The 16,120-nt window shown below is 34.7% G+C and overlaps 1 protein-coding gene across 5 annotated transcripts in view; it reads right to left on the reverse strand.

The window, feature by feature from the left end:
• FANCL (FA complementation group L) overlaps positions 1-16,120 on the reverse strand; it is a 110,413-nt gene that overhangs the window by 32,873 nt on the left and 61,420 nt on the right. The gene's annotated exons all lie outside the window — the stretch shown is intronic.

Consider the following 16,120-nt stretch of genomic DNA (forward strand, 5'->3'; position numbering starts at 1 on the left):
CTGTGAAAGACAGATAAAAGCTGCATAAGTTGCAGGACACTCTTATCAACAGCAGATAATCTTTCACTTAAAACACAATTCTATTTATAAATGTTAAGCTCTGTTTCATTTCAGCTGAAACTATTCTAGTAAACAAGAGTCAACTCTACCCGCTTCATGTCTCTTCATCTCCATTAGCATTGACAGAATCTTTTGATTGTCATTACAACAGTGCATCTTACTAGGAATTGTTTTTTAAAGACCATATTTATTTTTATTATGATGCATTCTGTACTCTATTTATAGAATAATTACTAATACAAGATGACATGTAGGTACTTTATTAGTGACTATACTATATACATATTGAGCATAGTGTCTATATAATTTTATATGAAAGTTATCAAGTTATCTAGTATGCAGTTATGAAGTGCAGCATTATTTTTAATTCGATTAAATTGCTTTAAAAATTATTAACTTTACAGACTTATTTAGGCAGAGTATAAAAAGGTTCTACATATATTTTCCCATAAAGTTTTTGATTAAATTCAAATAATAATGCAGTACATTTTTTATAATATGGATCTATTAAAGAGAATAATGCATCTTTTGGTGAGTGGGGAAAAATGTTTAATTGGGGCTGAACGTTAGTGTTCCCCTTTATCAAAATCAATTGCAAATGTTTATCTGTTAGCGCCTGTAAAGAAATTTTACACGTCATCCCTGAAAATGTCTTCTCATGCACACAGGCACCATAGACAGTACTGACAAAGACCGATATAAATACAGAAGCATAGGATTTTAATAGAAACTTTTCATTACCAGGAAGAATCTGTAGATATTATAAGGTTCTACTCTTTTTTTTAAAGAGGTAAAATTGTCATACATTGTATTAGTCTCAGGTATACTACTTAATTATCTGTATACACTGTGAAAAAAAATAAGTCTAGTTATCTGTCACTATACAAAGTTACAAAAAATTTTTCTGTCCTTGTGACAAAAACTTTTAAGATTTACTCTCTTCCCAACTTTCAAATATGTAATATAACATTTTTGACTAGATTTTACACATTTCTAATAATTCGAACAAATTACAAATAAGATTTCTTCTAATATTAAATGAATCTTTAGCCAATGACTAAATTCAGTATTTCAGACATTAATCTTTTATGGGAATTAATACATTTTCACTAACAGTAAGACCTAAAGCCATTACTGATTTTTTAAAGATTTTATATATTTATTTGAGAGAGGGGGAGGAAGAGGAAGAGAGAGAGAGAGAGAGAGAGAGCGAGCGAGCATGCATTCCAGGACCCTGAGATCATTCCCTGAGCCAAAGTCAGAAGCTTAAAGGACTGAGCCACTCAGGCACTCCTACCATTACTGATTTAAAAAATCAATTTATAATTATTTTCAAACAAAGACAAGAGTTTCTTATAAAGTAATGTTAAAAGGTATCACTATTTACTAAATATTTTTATATTAAAAGCATCCAAAACGAAAAGGTTAAAGGAAGAATTAAATATATTATTGTTTGAAATAAGCAAAACTTATTTTTTTTAAAAATCACTGAAAATGTTATAAATGTATTTAACCTAAATAATTGATAAAAAACAGTAATATGAGAATGCAGTACACCTTGAGTAATGTAAGAAAAAAGTACTCATTTCCTTAAAGGTATATTTTGTACTTCTATGTGCTTAAGGAAAACCCATCACTTCAGTCAGAGTTTACACCTAGATGAAGTCATGGCTCAGTTTCACAAAGCAGGTTTCACTCTGCAACCTAAATAAACCGGGGGAAAAAGTTAAGAACAAGAACAAGAACTTGTTCTCTTTTGGAATACCATACTTATCTACAAGTTGGATGCCAAAATCCAGAAATCAGAAACCAAACTCTCAAGTTTTGTTTTGTTTTCACTATGGGCTGTACTTTATTTCCTCTTTCATTAAACGCGTCACAATTCTTTAGATATCCAAACATACAAACAGCTGTGATCCTTACAGATTTCTTTTTACACCTAATACATTCGATAACTAAAGACCTGTTTTTATTTTTAGCATAGCTCTTGGTAATTCTATTTACTCTAGTATTATGCACTATTACAATAACCGCCCCCAATCTTATTTCTACATCCAGACATGCCATCACTGACTTCACATACCTTACCACAGAACACCCAATACCCTATCTCAAATGTAAAACTGAACATTATTAGTTGTCTCACTCAAAACAATCTTCAAACTGGATTTTGTCCCTAGTCATATGCCCCTGAAGTCCATTATTTATAATTAGGTTGATATCTGTATTCTGCAAACCTGATACTGTAACTTCCTGGCTTACAACAAACGATGTAAGTGCAGTTCTTCTCAGGGATACGTTTTCCTTTGTAATACCACCACTTAATGACAGCAACACAAATTCCAAAAGCGCTCAATAAATATTTAAGTAAACTGAAGTCAACTACCTGATATAAAAATATTTATGACCTTTGTCATTTTATTCACTAAGGCTACTGTTATTTACAGATAGCAAGCAAATTATGTTTTATGTTATTAAAATCACAGTTCTTTCTCATAGTTTGCCATTACACTGTTTCATATGTATCCATAGATATGTTACACAGAGTAAACTGAAATACTTTCTTTCCATGGGCAGTATATTTACCACTCCAAGCTTCAGTAACCATCTTCTCTACCTATGATCATTCTCATATTTCTTTAGGCCACGTAGAGACCTCCAGAACTGCTCAGCCAGGGCTATACAGATGATCTCTACAGGGCTAACAGACACTTCATATTCCTACTGCTCCACACTGATCTCATTATCTTCCCAGAGAAATCTTCCCCTCAAAGTTTTTTTTTTTTCTTCCCTCTAGGTGACAGAGGATACTACTTGCCCTGTTGCTCAAACCAGGAATCTAAGCATAGATTACTAACTAGATAACTAGATTACTAAAAAACCCTTCTAACTGAATTTTTCCTTTAGTCATAGCCCCCTAAAACCCATTATTTACATTGCAATTAAATTGGTTTTTTGTATTCTGCAGATCTGATACTATAATTTGTGTACAATAAAGCATTGATCATCAGATTCACATCAATCTGCTGAAAGGTATGTTGGGTTTTTCAATAGCTTTATTGAGATATAAGTGATATACAAAGAACTATACATATTTAATGTGTACAGGTTGATGAATATGGGCATATGGGCATATGCATACACTCATGATACCATCACCACAATCAAGGTAATAGATGTATACACACTTTCCCAAAGCTTCCTTGTGTCTTTTTCGGGGGTTTTTGGTAGTAACACTTAACACTTCTCAAGTTTGAAATGCATGATACTGTATTGTTATGTACAGGCAGGTTGTATAGCAGCATAGCTGAAACTTTATTTTTAGTGAGCTTTATGTCCAATGTGGGACTCAAACTCCAAACCCTGAGATCAAGAGAGTTACATGCTCTACTGACTGAGCCAGCCAGGCACTCCTAGCCTAGATGAAACTTTATACCCACTGAACAATTCCCCACTTCCCCCACCTTCCAGGCCTTGGCAACCACTATTGTATTCTCTGTACATATGACTGTTAGATACTTCATGTTAGAAATATGCACTATTTGTCCTGGGACTGTTTTATTTCCGTTTGCATAATGTCCTCCAGATTCATCTGTATTTTTGCAAATGGCGGGATTTTCTTCTTCCTTAAGGCTGTCTGTATATGGCATATTTTCTTTCTTTCATGTGTATATACCACATTCATTTGTTGATAGACCCTTGGATTTTTTCCTATCTTTGCTATTGTGAGTAACGCTACAATGAACCTGCAAGTGCATTGGTATCTCTCTGAAATTCTGTTTTCAGTCCTTCTGGATATATACCCAGAAGCGGGGTTGCTAGATCATATGGTAGTTACATTTTTTATTTTTTGGAGGCACACCCACACTGTTTTCCACTGTTGCCACACCATTTTACACTCCCACCAATAGTGTACAAGGGTTCCAATTTTTCCACATCCTTGCCAACACTTGCTATTTCATGGTTTTTGTTGTTGTTGTTTTTAAATAACAGCCATCCTAACAGGTGTGGGATGATAGCTCATTTTAGTTTTGAATTTGCACTTGATTTGCACTTGATGATTAATGATGTTTAGCATCTTTTCATATCCCTGTTGTTGATTTATATGTCATTTTTGAAGAGTATCTTTTCACAAATCCTTTGCCAAATTTTTAACCGGGTGGTGGTTAATAATAATTATTATTATTATTACCACTGCTATTGAAGGGTTTCTTTCATATTTTGGATTAACACATTATCAGATATATGGCTTGCAAGTATTTTCTTCAATTCCATAGGGTGCCTTATCATTCTGCTGATTGTCCTTTACTATGATAAGTCTTTTAGTTTGATATAGTCCCATTTACCTATTTTTCCTTCGTTGCCTATGCTTCTGGTACCAATCAAGAGATTATTACCAAAACTAAGCACAGGAAGTATTCCCCTATGTTTTGTATTGGGAGTTTTTTAGTTTCACATCTTATAGTTAAGTCTTTAATTCATTTTAATTTTTGTATACAATGCAAAGGGCAGGCCCAATTTCCTTTTCGGCATGTGGATAACCAATTTCCCACTACCATCTGTTGAAGAGATTATTACTCTTCAAAATCAGCACAATAATGGCTCTTTCCTTTCTCTCTACTAATAACTATATCTATATTTAAAAATCTATTATTACCTATTTCATTGTCAACCCAAGGAAAAGCAAACCAAAAAACAAAACAAAACAAAAACAAAAAAGTCATAAAATGTTTTCACAGTGGTATGTTTCATTTGAAAGTAAGTACACTGAAACACAATGTCCATTTCTGGTGTGCCTGACTATAAATGAAGTCCTAAACATAACTCTACTTAAAATTAACTCTGCAATTGGACAAAAAAAGATATCTTTAAAAAAAAATGACCAAAAAAATGACAGTTAAAAAGAAAAAAAAAATACAACAACCTTGGAACTAGAAGTCAGTTGGTAATTACAGAAAAAGTAAATTTTAAATCCTAAAAGTCATCATCAGATTTACTATCTACTGATGTGAAGTAGATACATTAAATATTATTTTTAGGGGCAGCCCGGGTGGCTCAGTGGTTTAGTGCCGGCCTTCGACCCAGGGCCTGATCCTCAAGACCTGGGATTGAGTCCCATGTTGGGCTCCCTGCATGGAGCCTGCTTCTCCCTCTGCCTGTCTCTGCCTCTCTCTCTCTCTCTCTCTCTCTCTCTCTGTGTGTATCTCATGAATGAATGAATGAATGAATGAATGAATAAATAAATAAATCTTTTAATAAAAAAGTTAAAAAATATTATTTTTACGTCCCAGATAAAGAAAAGAGTCCAAAAAGGTGAAGAGTGGGACACAGAAACATTTCTCTTAGGAATTATTAAATCTATGAGCTCTCTACCTGCTGACACTTGGCAGGAGTTGAAGAGATGCTGTCCTCCCAAGACCTTTGTTTAAGCACATGGCAAACAAAAATAAATAATGTGGTGAAAATTTACAAAAAATAGGTACAGAAAACACAATGACCAGTGCTTAAAAATTGACCTAAATGCCTGGGGTCTAATCTCCAGGAATATTAAGTATGCCAATGTCCAAACGTCTCTCTTTGAATTCTATTATCACCACATTTCAGTGTAGGATGAAGAAGGACTTGGTTGTTGAGGGAAGGCTCCAAATATATTTGCTGCAGGTAATTGCTTATGTTGCCTATTCTAACAAAAATCAAGGATGGTAGGAGTACAAAGGGCAAAACTGGGGGGTGCCTGGGTGGTTCAGTCAGTTAAGTGTCTACTTGGACTCAGGTCATGATCTCGGGGTTGTGCGATAGAGCCCCACAGGGAGCCTGCTTCTCCCCCTCTATTTGCTGCTGCCCCTGCTTGTGCACTCGCTCTCTCTCTCTCTCTCAAATAAATAAAATCTTTTTAAAAAAATGAGAGTACAGTCAATGCTGAAATAAAGTGAAAAGCACTAAAGCACTGTGTATGGATGTTCATACAAATTATTCTGGAGGAAAAGACTGGTGGATAATTGAGGAAAGAACCAAACTTGAAAGGGTGTTGGGGAAGAGAGGAAGAAACAAGAAACACAAAGAGGCTTCCAACCGTTCTGTGGTGGGGAAAAGACCATCAGCATGGACCTCACCTCTTTCTCCAGAGCTGTTCATGGGTGGCTGCTGGCTCTCAGCAATCTGTGAGGGCTGTTGAGTGGCCTTAGCCTGCACTTTCCTGGCACTGATTTCATGACCCTCGCCTCCCCCCACACTGTAACCTAGGTCGAGAGTACAAAGCAGGACCGATACAATTCAATATGATATTCAGTACAGATATTGGTAGGAATGACTGCATGTAGTAAAGGGTGCAGACTAGATGGGAAAGAGTACTGACTGGAAAGTACACTATACATGAAGGGTAAATAACGTGCTACTAAACAATGAATGAGTCAACCAAGAATCAAAAAGGAAACTTTAAAAAATGGAGAAAAATGAAAAGACAATGGTTCAAAAATTTTGGAATGCAACAAAACCTGTTCTAAGAAGGACGCTTATAGTAATATAGGCCTACTTCAACAAAAATTTTAAAAAAAACAGGAAAAATCTCAAACAACTTTACACCTAAAGCAGCTAGACACAGAAAAATAAATAATACCCAAAGCTAGAGGAAAAGAAAGATAAATAGGAGAGCAGAAATAAATGAAATCACAATTAAAAAATAGAAAAGGTCATTAAAACCAGGAACTAATTCTTTGAAAATAAAATAAAATTGATAAGCCTTTAGCCAGATTCATCAAGAAAAAGAGAGGACTCCTATAATTAAAATGAGAAACAAAGAGAAATAACTGACACTACAAAAATAAAAAGAATTTTAAGAGATTATGAAAAATTATATGCCAATAAATTGTGGACAACCTTAGAAGAAAATGGAGAAATTTCTAGAAACACATCATCTTCCAAAACTGGATCATGAAAAAATAGAAAGTTTGAACAAACCAATTACTACTAATAAAATTGAAAGAGTAATAAAAAAACTAACAAACAAAATTCATGATAAGATAGATTCACACAAAATTACTACCAAATATTTAAAGAGAGTTAATACCTATTCTCCCCAAACTACCTCAAAAAACAGAAAAGGAAGGAAAACTTCCAAATTCATTCTACAAGGCCAGCATCACCCTGATAGCAAAACCAGACAAAGACATTACAAAAAAGAAGAAACTATAGACCATTGTCTCTGATGAACATACATGTAAAATTCCTCACAAAAAAATTTAATAATACATCAAAAAAAATCATTTACCACGGTCAAGTAGGATTTATTCCAGGATGCAAACATGGTTCAATACTGGTAAATCAATGTGATATATTACATTAACAAGAGGAAGGATAAAAACCATATGATTACTACAGTAAGATTTTGACAAAATAATGACAATCCATTTATGATAAAATCTCTCAGTGAAGTGGATTTAAAGGGAACATATCTCAACATCATGAAGGCCATATATAACAAACTGACAGCATCATGCTCAATGGTAAAAAACAGAGCTCTTCCCACAAGATCAGAAACAAGACAAGGATGTCCACTCTTACTACTTTTATTCAGTATAGCACTAGAAGTCCTAGCTGCAGCAATCAGAGAGGAAAAAGAAATACAAGCCATCCAAATTGGTAAGGATGAAGTAAAACTGTCACTCTTTGCAGATGACATGATACTATATTTTAAAAACCCTAAAGACTCCACCAAAAAAACAATTAGAACTGGTAAGTGAATTCAGGAAAATTGCAGGATACAAAATTAATATACAGAAATTTGTTGCATTTCTATATACTGAGTAGCAAGAGAAATTAAGAAAACCATACCATTTATAATTACACCAAAAAAATGTAAATACTATGAATAAACTTAAGAAAGTGAAAGACCTGCTATACTCTGAAAACTATGGAACTATACTTTAGTTCTATAGAACTAGAGAATAGTGATGAAAGAAACTGAAGATAAAAGAGAAATATGTGCCACGCTCATGGATTGGGAGAATTACTGTTGAAATGTCTGTACTGCCCAAAGCAATCTACAGGTTCAATGCAATCCCTACCAAAATACCAACAGCATTTTTCACAGAACTAGAACAAATACTAAAATCTGTGAGGAAGCACAAAAGATCTTGAATAGCCAAAGCAAACTTGAAAAAAAAAGAACAAAGCTGGAGAAATTACAATGCAGATTTCAAGATATACTACAAAGCTGTAGTAATCAAAACAGTATAGTACTGAAATAAAAACAGACACACAGATCAATGGAAAAAAATAAAGAGATCAAAAATAAGCCCACACTTGTAAGGTCAATTAATTTATGATGAAGGAGGTAGGACTACACAATGGGAAAAAGATCGTATTTTCAATAAATGGAAATGGACAAGAGGTAGTAATCTCTTTGATATCAGCCTTAGCAACATTTTTCTCAATGTGCCTCCTCAGGCAAGAAAAACAAAAGCAAAACTAAACTACTGGGACTACACCAAAGAAAAAGCTTTTATAGTGAAGGAAACCACCAATAAAACGAAAAAGAAACCTAGTGAATGGGGAAGATACTGGTAAATGATATATCCCATAAGAAGTTAATACCTCCAAAATATAAAGAACTTACATAACTGAACACCAAAACAAACAAACAAACAAACAATCCAATCAAAAAATGGAGAGAGTGGGGCACCTGATGGCTCAGTTGGTTAAGCATCCCACTCTTAATTTCAGCTGAGATCATGATCTCAGGGTTGTGAAATTGAGCCCCACACTGGGCGCTGCAATAGGTGTGGAGTCTGCTTAAGATTCTCTCCCTTTCTCTCTGCTCACCTATTTCTCTTAAAAGGGGGGGGGGCAGAGGACCTAAGTAGATATTTTTCTCAAGAAGTCATACAGATGCCAAGAAACACATGAAAAGATGCTCAACATCACTAATCATCATGGAAATCCAATTCAAAACTACTATGATAGCAGCCTACACCTGTCAGAATGACTAGAATCAAAAAGACAAGAAATAATAAGTGTTGGCAAGGATGTAGGGAAAAAAGGAACCCTTGTGCACTGTTGATCAGAATGTAAATTAGTGTGGCCACTGTGAAAACAATGTGGCAGCTCTTCAAAAAATTAAAAATAGAAATAGCATATGACTTAGTAATTCCGCTGCTGGGTATCTACCCGAAGTATAGAAAAACACTAATTCAAAAAGATGTATGCACCTCTCTGTTGATTGCTGTGTTTTGTACAGAAGCCAAGATATGAAAGCAACCTGTGTACACTGATAAATGAATGGATAATGAAGACGTGTGTGTGTACATATACACATAATGGAATACTACACAGCCATAAAAAGGATGAAATCTTGACATTTGTGACAATATGGATGGACCTAAAGGGTAAGCTAAATAAAATGAATCAGACAGGGGAAGACAGGGGAAGACAAATACCTTAGGATGTCACTTCATGTAGAATCTTAAAAAAAGAAAACAAGCTGGTGGTTGCAGGGGAGGAAGAGGTGAAATAGATAAAGGGGATTAAGAAGCCTAAACTTCATGGAGATGAAAAGTACAGCATAGCGATTATAGTCAAGAGTATTGTGATAATACTGTATGATGACAGATGGTGACCACAGTAATAGTAAACACTGAATAATGTATAAAAGTATTGAATCAATATATTGTAAACTTGAAACCAATAAATTATGTTAATTATACTTCAATAAAAGATTCAACCAGTTATGAGGAAAAAGGCATCCTTAAGAATCTTTCATCATAACTTTTATGTTTTTAATGTTTATATCATATTTTACTTTAATTTTGGGATTTTGGGGGGTATACAATAAATTTGTAAAAATGAACAAATTATTTCATTGTTTATGAAATGAATTCTATAAATTAGACCTATGGAAAAATTTTTAGCTTCAACTTAGAACAATTTGCAAACCATTTTCCACAAACTATCTGGGTCAAGAATTGAAGAAAGACAAATATTATGTAATTTCACTTATATGTGGAATCTAAGAAACAAAACAAAAATAAACAAAAAGCAGAAATAAATCCATAAAAACAAAGAACAACTGATGGCTGCCACAGGGTAGGGAAGTGGGGTGACAGGCAAACAAGGGAAGAGTAGGAGATACAGGATTCCAGTAATGGGATGAATAAGTCATGATGATAAAAGGTACAGCATAGGGAATATAGTCAATGGTATTATGTTATTGTATGGTGACAGATGGTGCTACACATGGAGTGAGGCACAACATAAAGTATAGACTTGTTGAATCACTATGTTGTATACTTGAAACTAATGTAACAGCACATGCCAACTATACTTCACTTTAAAAAAAGAATTAAAGAATGTATTATATTATTTACAACACACTGAAATATACAAAATTAAATAAGCAAATAATACCTAAATGAAATGTGTTGATACAATTCAATCCAGCAATAGTGTCTAAGTGTTATGCTCTATCACAGATACTGGTTGACCTAAAGAAATATAAGATGTAATACATGTTAGTTAAGATCACAGAAATTAGGGGTGCTTGGGTGACTTAGTTAAGTATATGCCTTTGGTGCAAGTCAAGGTCCCAGGGTCCTGGGATTAAACTCCAAGTGGGGATATCTGCTCAGCACAGCGTCTGCTTCTCCTTTTCCTTCTACCCCCTCCCTGCTTATTCTCTCTCCCTCTAATAAATAAAATCTTAAAGAAAAAAATCAAGACTAGTCAAATCTTGAGTCTGATTCCTAGGTCCACCTCTTAAAGCTAACTGTATCTTTTTGAGCAAATTAATTTCACTTGGCTTCTGCAATATGGAAATTGTGTTAATCCATATAAGACTGGGTTGAGATAATGTATATACAATGCTTAAGTCCTTAGTACTTAGGCTATATAGTCCTTGATCTGGAGAAATTTACAGCCTGTGAACTAAAACAACAAGCTAACAATATCTGTATCATATCAAGCAATCAATATTCCTAATATAAAAGGGTTTTTGAAAAATCAGTAAAAAAGTACACAGGATTTTAAAAAAGGAGGGGAGATGAGATAATTCTCGAAAGAAAAAATACTCATAATCAAATAAAAAGTACTCAACCTTGTAAGTTTAGACCTTACTTCTACATTGCAAAACTTCAGGGTAAGAGAAAGAGGAGAGAGGAGCAAAGCCTCAAGAATTAAGGTAAGAAAAATGAAGTATACTGGATGGGGGTCTGCTTTCACCAGAGCAGCTTTTCCTTCAAAGCTGAGGTAGCTCAGTTCCACAGCGTGGCTCCTCTCCTATAACACTCCCATTACTAGTTACTGCTTGATTTTAGAACCTCACTGAAGAGGTGAGCATTCTGCAGGTCACACGGGACCACAATGCATGCCTTTTAAAATTAATTAATCAATTAATTAATTATTTTTATTGGAGTTCAATTTGCCAACATATAGCATAATACCCAGTGCCATCTCGTCAAGTGGCCCCCTCAGTGCCTGTCACCCAGTCACTCCAACCCCCCGCCCACCTCCCTTTCCACTACTCCTTGTTCATTTCCCAGAGTTAGGAGTCTCTTATGTTCTGTACCCTCACTGATATTTTCACTCATTTTCTCTTTCCCCTTTATTCCCTTTCACTATTTTTTTTATACAATGCATGCCCTTAATGCATTCCAGAATAATCCAGGTTGTTTTGTTCTGATTTGGCTCCAATGACTTTGTTCCAATATTTCAATGGTCCTTAGTTAGTGTGGCTTTAACCATTTTATGACAATTTTTATTTCCTTCTTGGCACTTTTCCATATTACCTACAATATGTATTATTTTCTAATAAACAACAATTTTTCTAATCATAATCATTTTTATTTCATACATAAAAATCAAAATAAATAGTCCGTGAGCCATCCTTTCACTTCATGATGTGTACAGATTAGAAAAAAGCACACTAGCCTTAATTTAATGAAACTAGTATTTCAACTATGTGTCAAGTCTATGTTGGGATCTCTGATACAAAGATAAGAGCATCCTTTTACACAAGGAGGTCACAGCTCTCATCTTGATGGTAATGAAGTATTTGATCAAGACATATTCAGCTTCTTAAAGACTTAATATTGCATCAATAAATATGAGTGTGCATTAGACAACTTCTAAGATGACTTTCAACTCTAAAAGTCAAGAATTCTATGTACAATTGTCTGAAAATCCATAAAGCAGATAGTCTGTCCACTTAAAAGTACCTAGCTTTCTTTTCAAAATGCCAATTACTATAATGTACTCCCATTTAATTTCAATTTGTTTAGAAAAACATTTTCTCATTCAAATTATATATAAGTATCTATCCATTAAATATGAGCAATTTATATGATTCAACATAGTCATTTCTTCTTTAATCATACCAGAACCAAACTATTTGGACAACATTTTATCTTCTATCCCCATGTATTCAAGGACAGAAGTCAATGATGCATTACACAAATACCATTATTTTCTAAAATACAGGGGAAAAAAATTAGTCTTCCAAAACTTTTAAGTTTTTGGAATACGTTAGGAACTACAAATTTCTAGCAGGAATAGCAAGCAATTATAGAGCTATAACTTGGCAAAGATCCAAACACTACACCCAGAACACTGCAAGGATTAACTTACTAATCAAAAAGAAATTGCCACTTTTTTTTTATTGCACATATACATAATACTATGATTAAAGAAAATGAAATAGAGGAATGAAGACATAAGACAGGGAACAAACTAAAGAAGGACAACAAAAATAAGCAGGAAAAAACAAAAGCAAAAGCAAAGACAACAACAAAAAAAAATCCCATAAACACACACACAATAGGTTTAGGGTCCCAAAAGTAATAAACCGTCTTACAGCAAAGAAATGTATCCCTGTAACCAAGATAATGATGCAGAAGCCTAACCCCTCAGCCTTCCTGTGGTGGAGAAAAGGAGAAGACAGGATGCTAAACAACCTCTTGTCCTTAAAACATTAAAAAAAGTGAAAGGGGCCCCTGGGTGGTTCAGTCACTTAAGCGTTTGCCTTTGGCTCAGGTCAGGATTCCAGGGTCCTGGAATTGAGCCCCACGTTGGGCTTGGGGAGCCTGCTTCTCCTCTCCCTCTGTCACTTCCCCCTACTCCACTCCTACTCTTTCAAATAAATAAAATCTTTAAAAAAAAAAGTGAAAGGAAGAGAAATTCTGAACTAGCTAGAAAATATAAAATAAGGTGGGAAAAGGACATTCTACTCTACCTCCTCCAAAGATATGCAGCAAGGGCCCATGCTGAGGTATACCAACCGCATAATCTTTTAGTCTCTGTATTTCCATGTGGGGCAGAACAATAACAGGAAAAAAAAATCAAACAGCAGGAATTGGAAAACAAACTCTGTAACATTACATGCACAGGGAGCACAAGAGCGAAGTTAACAGGGGAGATATTCTCAGGTATGGAGTCTAATCTTCCTGTGTGAAAAGCAAAGGTCAGAAGAATAACAAGAATGTATTAATCTTGAGGAAAAAAAGTAAAAACAATAGACCTCTTGACATGATTTGAAAAGAGCAAGCCCAAAGATATTAAGACATCAATCTAATATTAGGTTCACCTATGACATTTAATGAAATTCTCTGCAGTGAAATCAGAAAATCTAGACTAGTCTGTATATGAGCTTCTCGATGGAAAGATCTATATGTGGGATCCCTACACTGATTCACTGAAAATTTCTGAACAAACGCAACTGAAAAGTTTTCTAAGCAAGCAGTCTGATAGTGTGATAGATTTGGTATTTAAACCTTGAGATCATGAATCAACAGAAAGTCTGGTCAAAGGTCTACAGATGCCTTACAAAAAAAACCAAAAGGCTTATTCTATTGCCTGACTAGTTTTATAATGCTAAAACAGACTATTTTGGCAATGCCTGCCCACTTTTATCACTGGAAGTTGTACATGATCAAGTACCCTGATATTTGAGCACAGAAAGGTCAAGTTGGTTATTATAGTTCATGTTTAATAAATAAAATAAACCATCAGAAAAGTAGGTTATATCATTATTCTAAAAACTTTAAATGGTGTCCTATTTTCTTACGAAACATAGCCAATGAACAGGGAAGTAGATAAAGATGTTCTTATTAGTTTCATGACTAGACATTTAAAGAAGAAATCAGTGATCTGGTTTCCACACTGTTTTTGTCCACTGATGAACTGTCTGTATGCTTAAGTCTAAACTCTTTTCAAAACATGCTAGTACCAGAGAAAGGGGAACCCTCTTACACTGTTGGTGGAAATGCAAGCCGGTACAGCCACTCTGGAAAACAGTATGGAAATTCCTCAAAAAGTTGAAAATAGAGCTACCCTATGACCCAGCACTTGCACTATTAGGGATTGACCCCAAAGATACAAACACAGTGATCCGAAGGGGCACCTACACCCCGCTGTTTACAGCAGCAATGTCCCCAATAGCCAAACCATGGAAAGAGCCCAGGGGCCCACCAACAGATGAATGGATAAAGAAGATGTGGGGTGTATATATGTACATACATACATACATAAAGTGGACTTCTACTCAGCCATCAAAAAGAATAAAATCTTGCCTTTTGCAATGATGTGGATGGAACTAGAGGGTATTAAAGCTAAGTGAAATAAGTCAATCAGAGAAACACAATTATATGATTTCAGTCATATGTGGAATTTAAGAAACAAAACAGAAGAACATAGAAGAAGGGAAGGAAAAACAAAACAAAATCAGAGAGGAATATGACCATAAGAGACTCTTAATCATAGGAAACAAACAGTGTTGCTGGAGGGGAAGGGATCAGGGGATGGGATAACTGGGTGATTGACATTAAGGAGGCAGGTGGTATAATGAGCACTGGGTATTATATAAGACTGATGAATCACTGAACTCTAGCTCTGAAACTAATAATACATTATATGTTATCTAAATTTAAATTTAAAAAACAGTAAAAAAAATGGCAATTCCATAGGGAACACTAATCTTTAAATGCATTTAATTGAAGTCTATATTCTATAGGTTAGAAAATGCCAATAATAAATGAAATCTTACTTCATAAAAAATGAAATGGTCTATCACAAAGCCTCAAATTCTGCCACTGATAATATTTGGTCTTGTTATTTTTCTACAATTCCTTATGAAACTGCATGAGAATTGTTCAGATATTGTTTTAATTAAAAAAAGAAAGCAGTCCCTTTTGAAATTTGAAAAAAAAAACATGCTGGTACCTATTTACTGACATGTGGAGAAGCAATTTATTTTTTCTTTACAGTCTACAAAGAAACTAAGTACAAGCTAATATGTTAGTGCCTGTGGCCCACTACTATAAGAAGTTACATACAATTTTCTAAATAGTGGTGACAAGTTAAGGAAGCTGATAACTGTGAAGATTACAATTTTCTAGCATCAAGGAAATCACCTGAGAGAAGACTAGTGTAGTCTCTGACTTATAAATTGATTTTAAAGAAGCCCTGTCAAGTGCTTAAAAAGTCCTATATAGTTGCATAAGTTTTGTTCAATCTTTAAAAAGAAAAAAAGAAAAAAAAAAGAAAAAAGAAAATGACTTTTTTTTTTTTTAAGAAGGTAAAGTTCTGGGCCATAGGTATGACTGGTACATATGGACCCTTGTCCCACATCACCTTTATTGGTAGCTATAAGAGTAAGTGATATACACAATGATAATTTGAGCTTCTCCCCCACAGAAAGCACTCTGAGACAAGAGCCTGAGTACAGATAGGTTACTGGCAGTAATCTTAGGGACTGAGAGGGAATAGGGACCGGGATGAGTGAAATAGAAGACAGAAAACCAAAATAGTGACAAGCTGGTCACAGTGTTCAATGGTGGCTCTGTGGGAAGTTGTAGAGAAAACTCAGAATTGTGGCCCTAAAAAGAGAATCTCAGAACAATTATTCACTGGCTTCTGTTCCTGTCTGGTCACGTTGCCCTAAGAAGGTCATTTATTCTCACATTTCCAGATTTGCCTACATATGTATGCTCCTACAGGCACTGTTAGTCCTGGAAAAACTCTAGGACAAATAAAGAAAAAGCAGTGGTAGAGCAGTGGTGTATCGTCAAGATACACC

The sequence above is a fragment of the Canis aureus genome, chromosome 11 (genome assembly GCF_053574225.1).
Source record: "Canis aureus isolate CA01 chromosome 11, VMU_Caureus_v.1.0, whole genome shotgun sequence".
Taxonomy (NCBI): domain Eukaryota; kingdom Metazoa; phylum Chordata; class Mammalia; order Carnivora; family Canidae; genus Canis; species Canis aureus.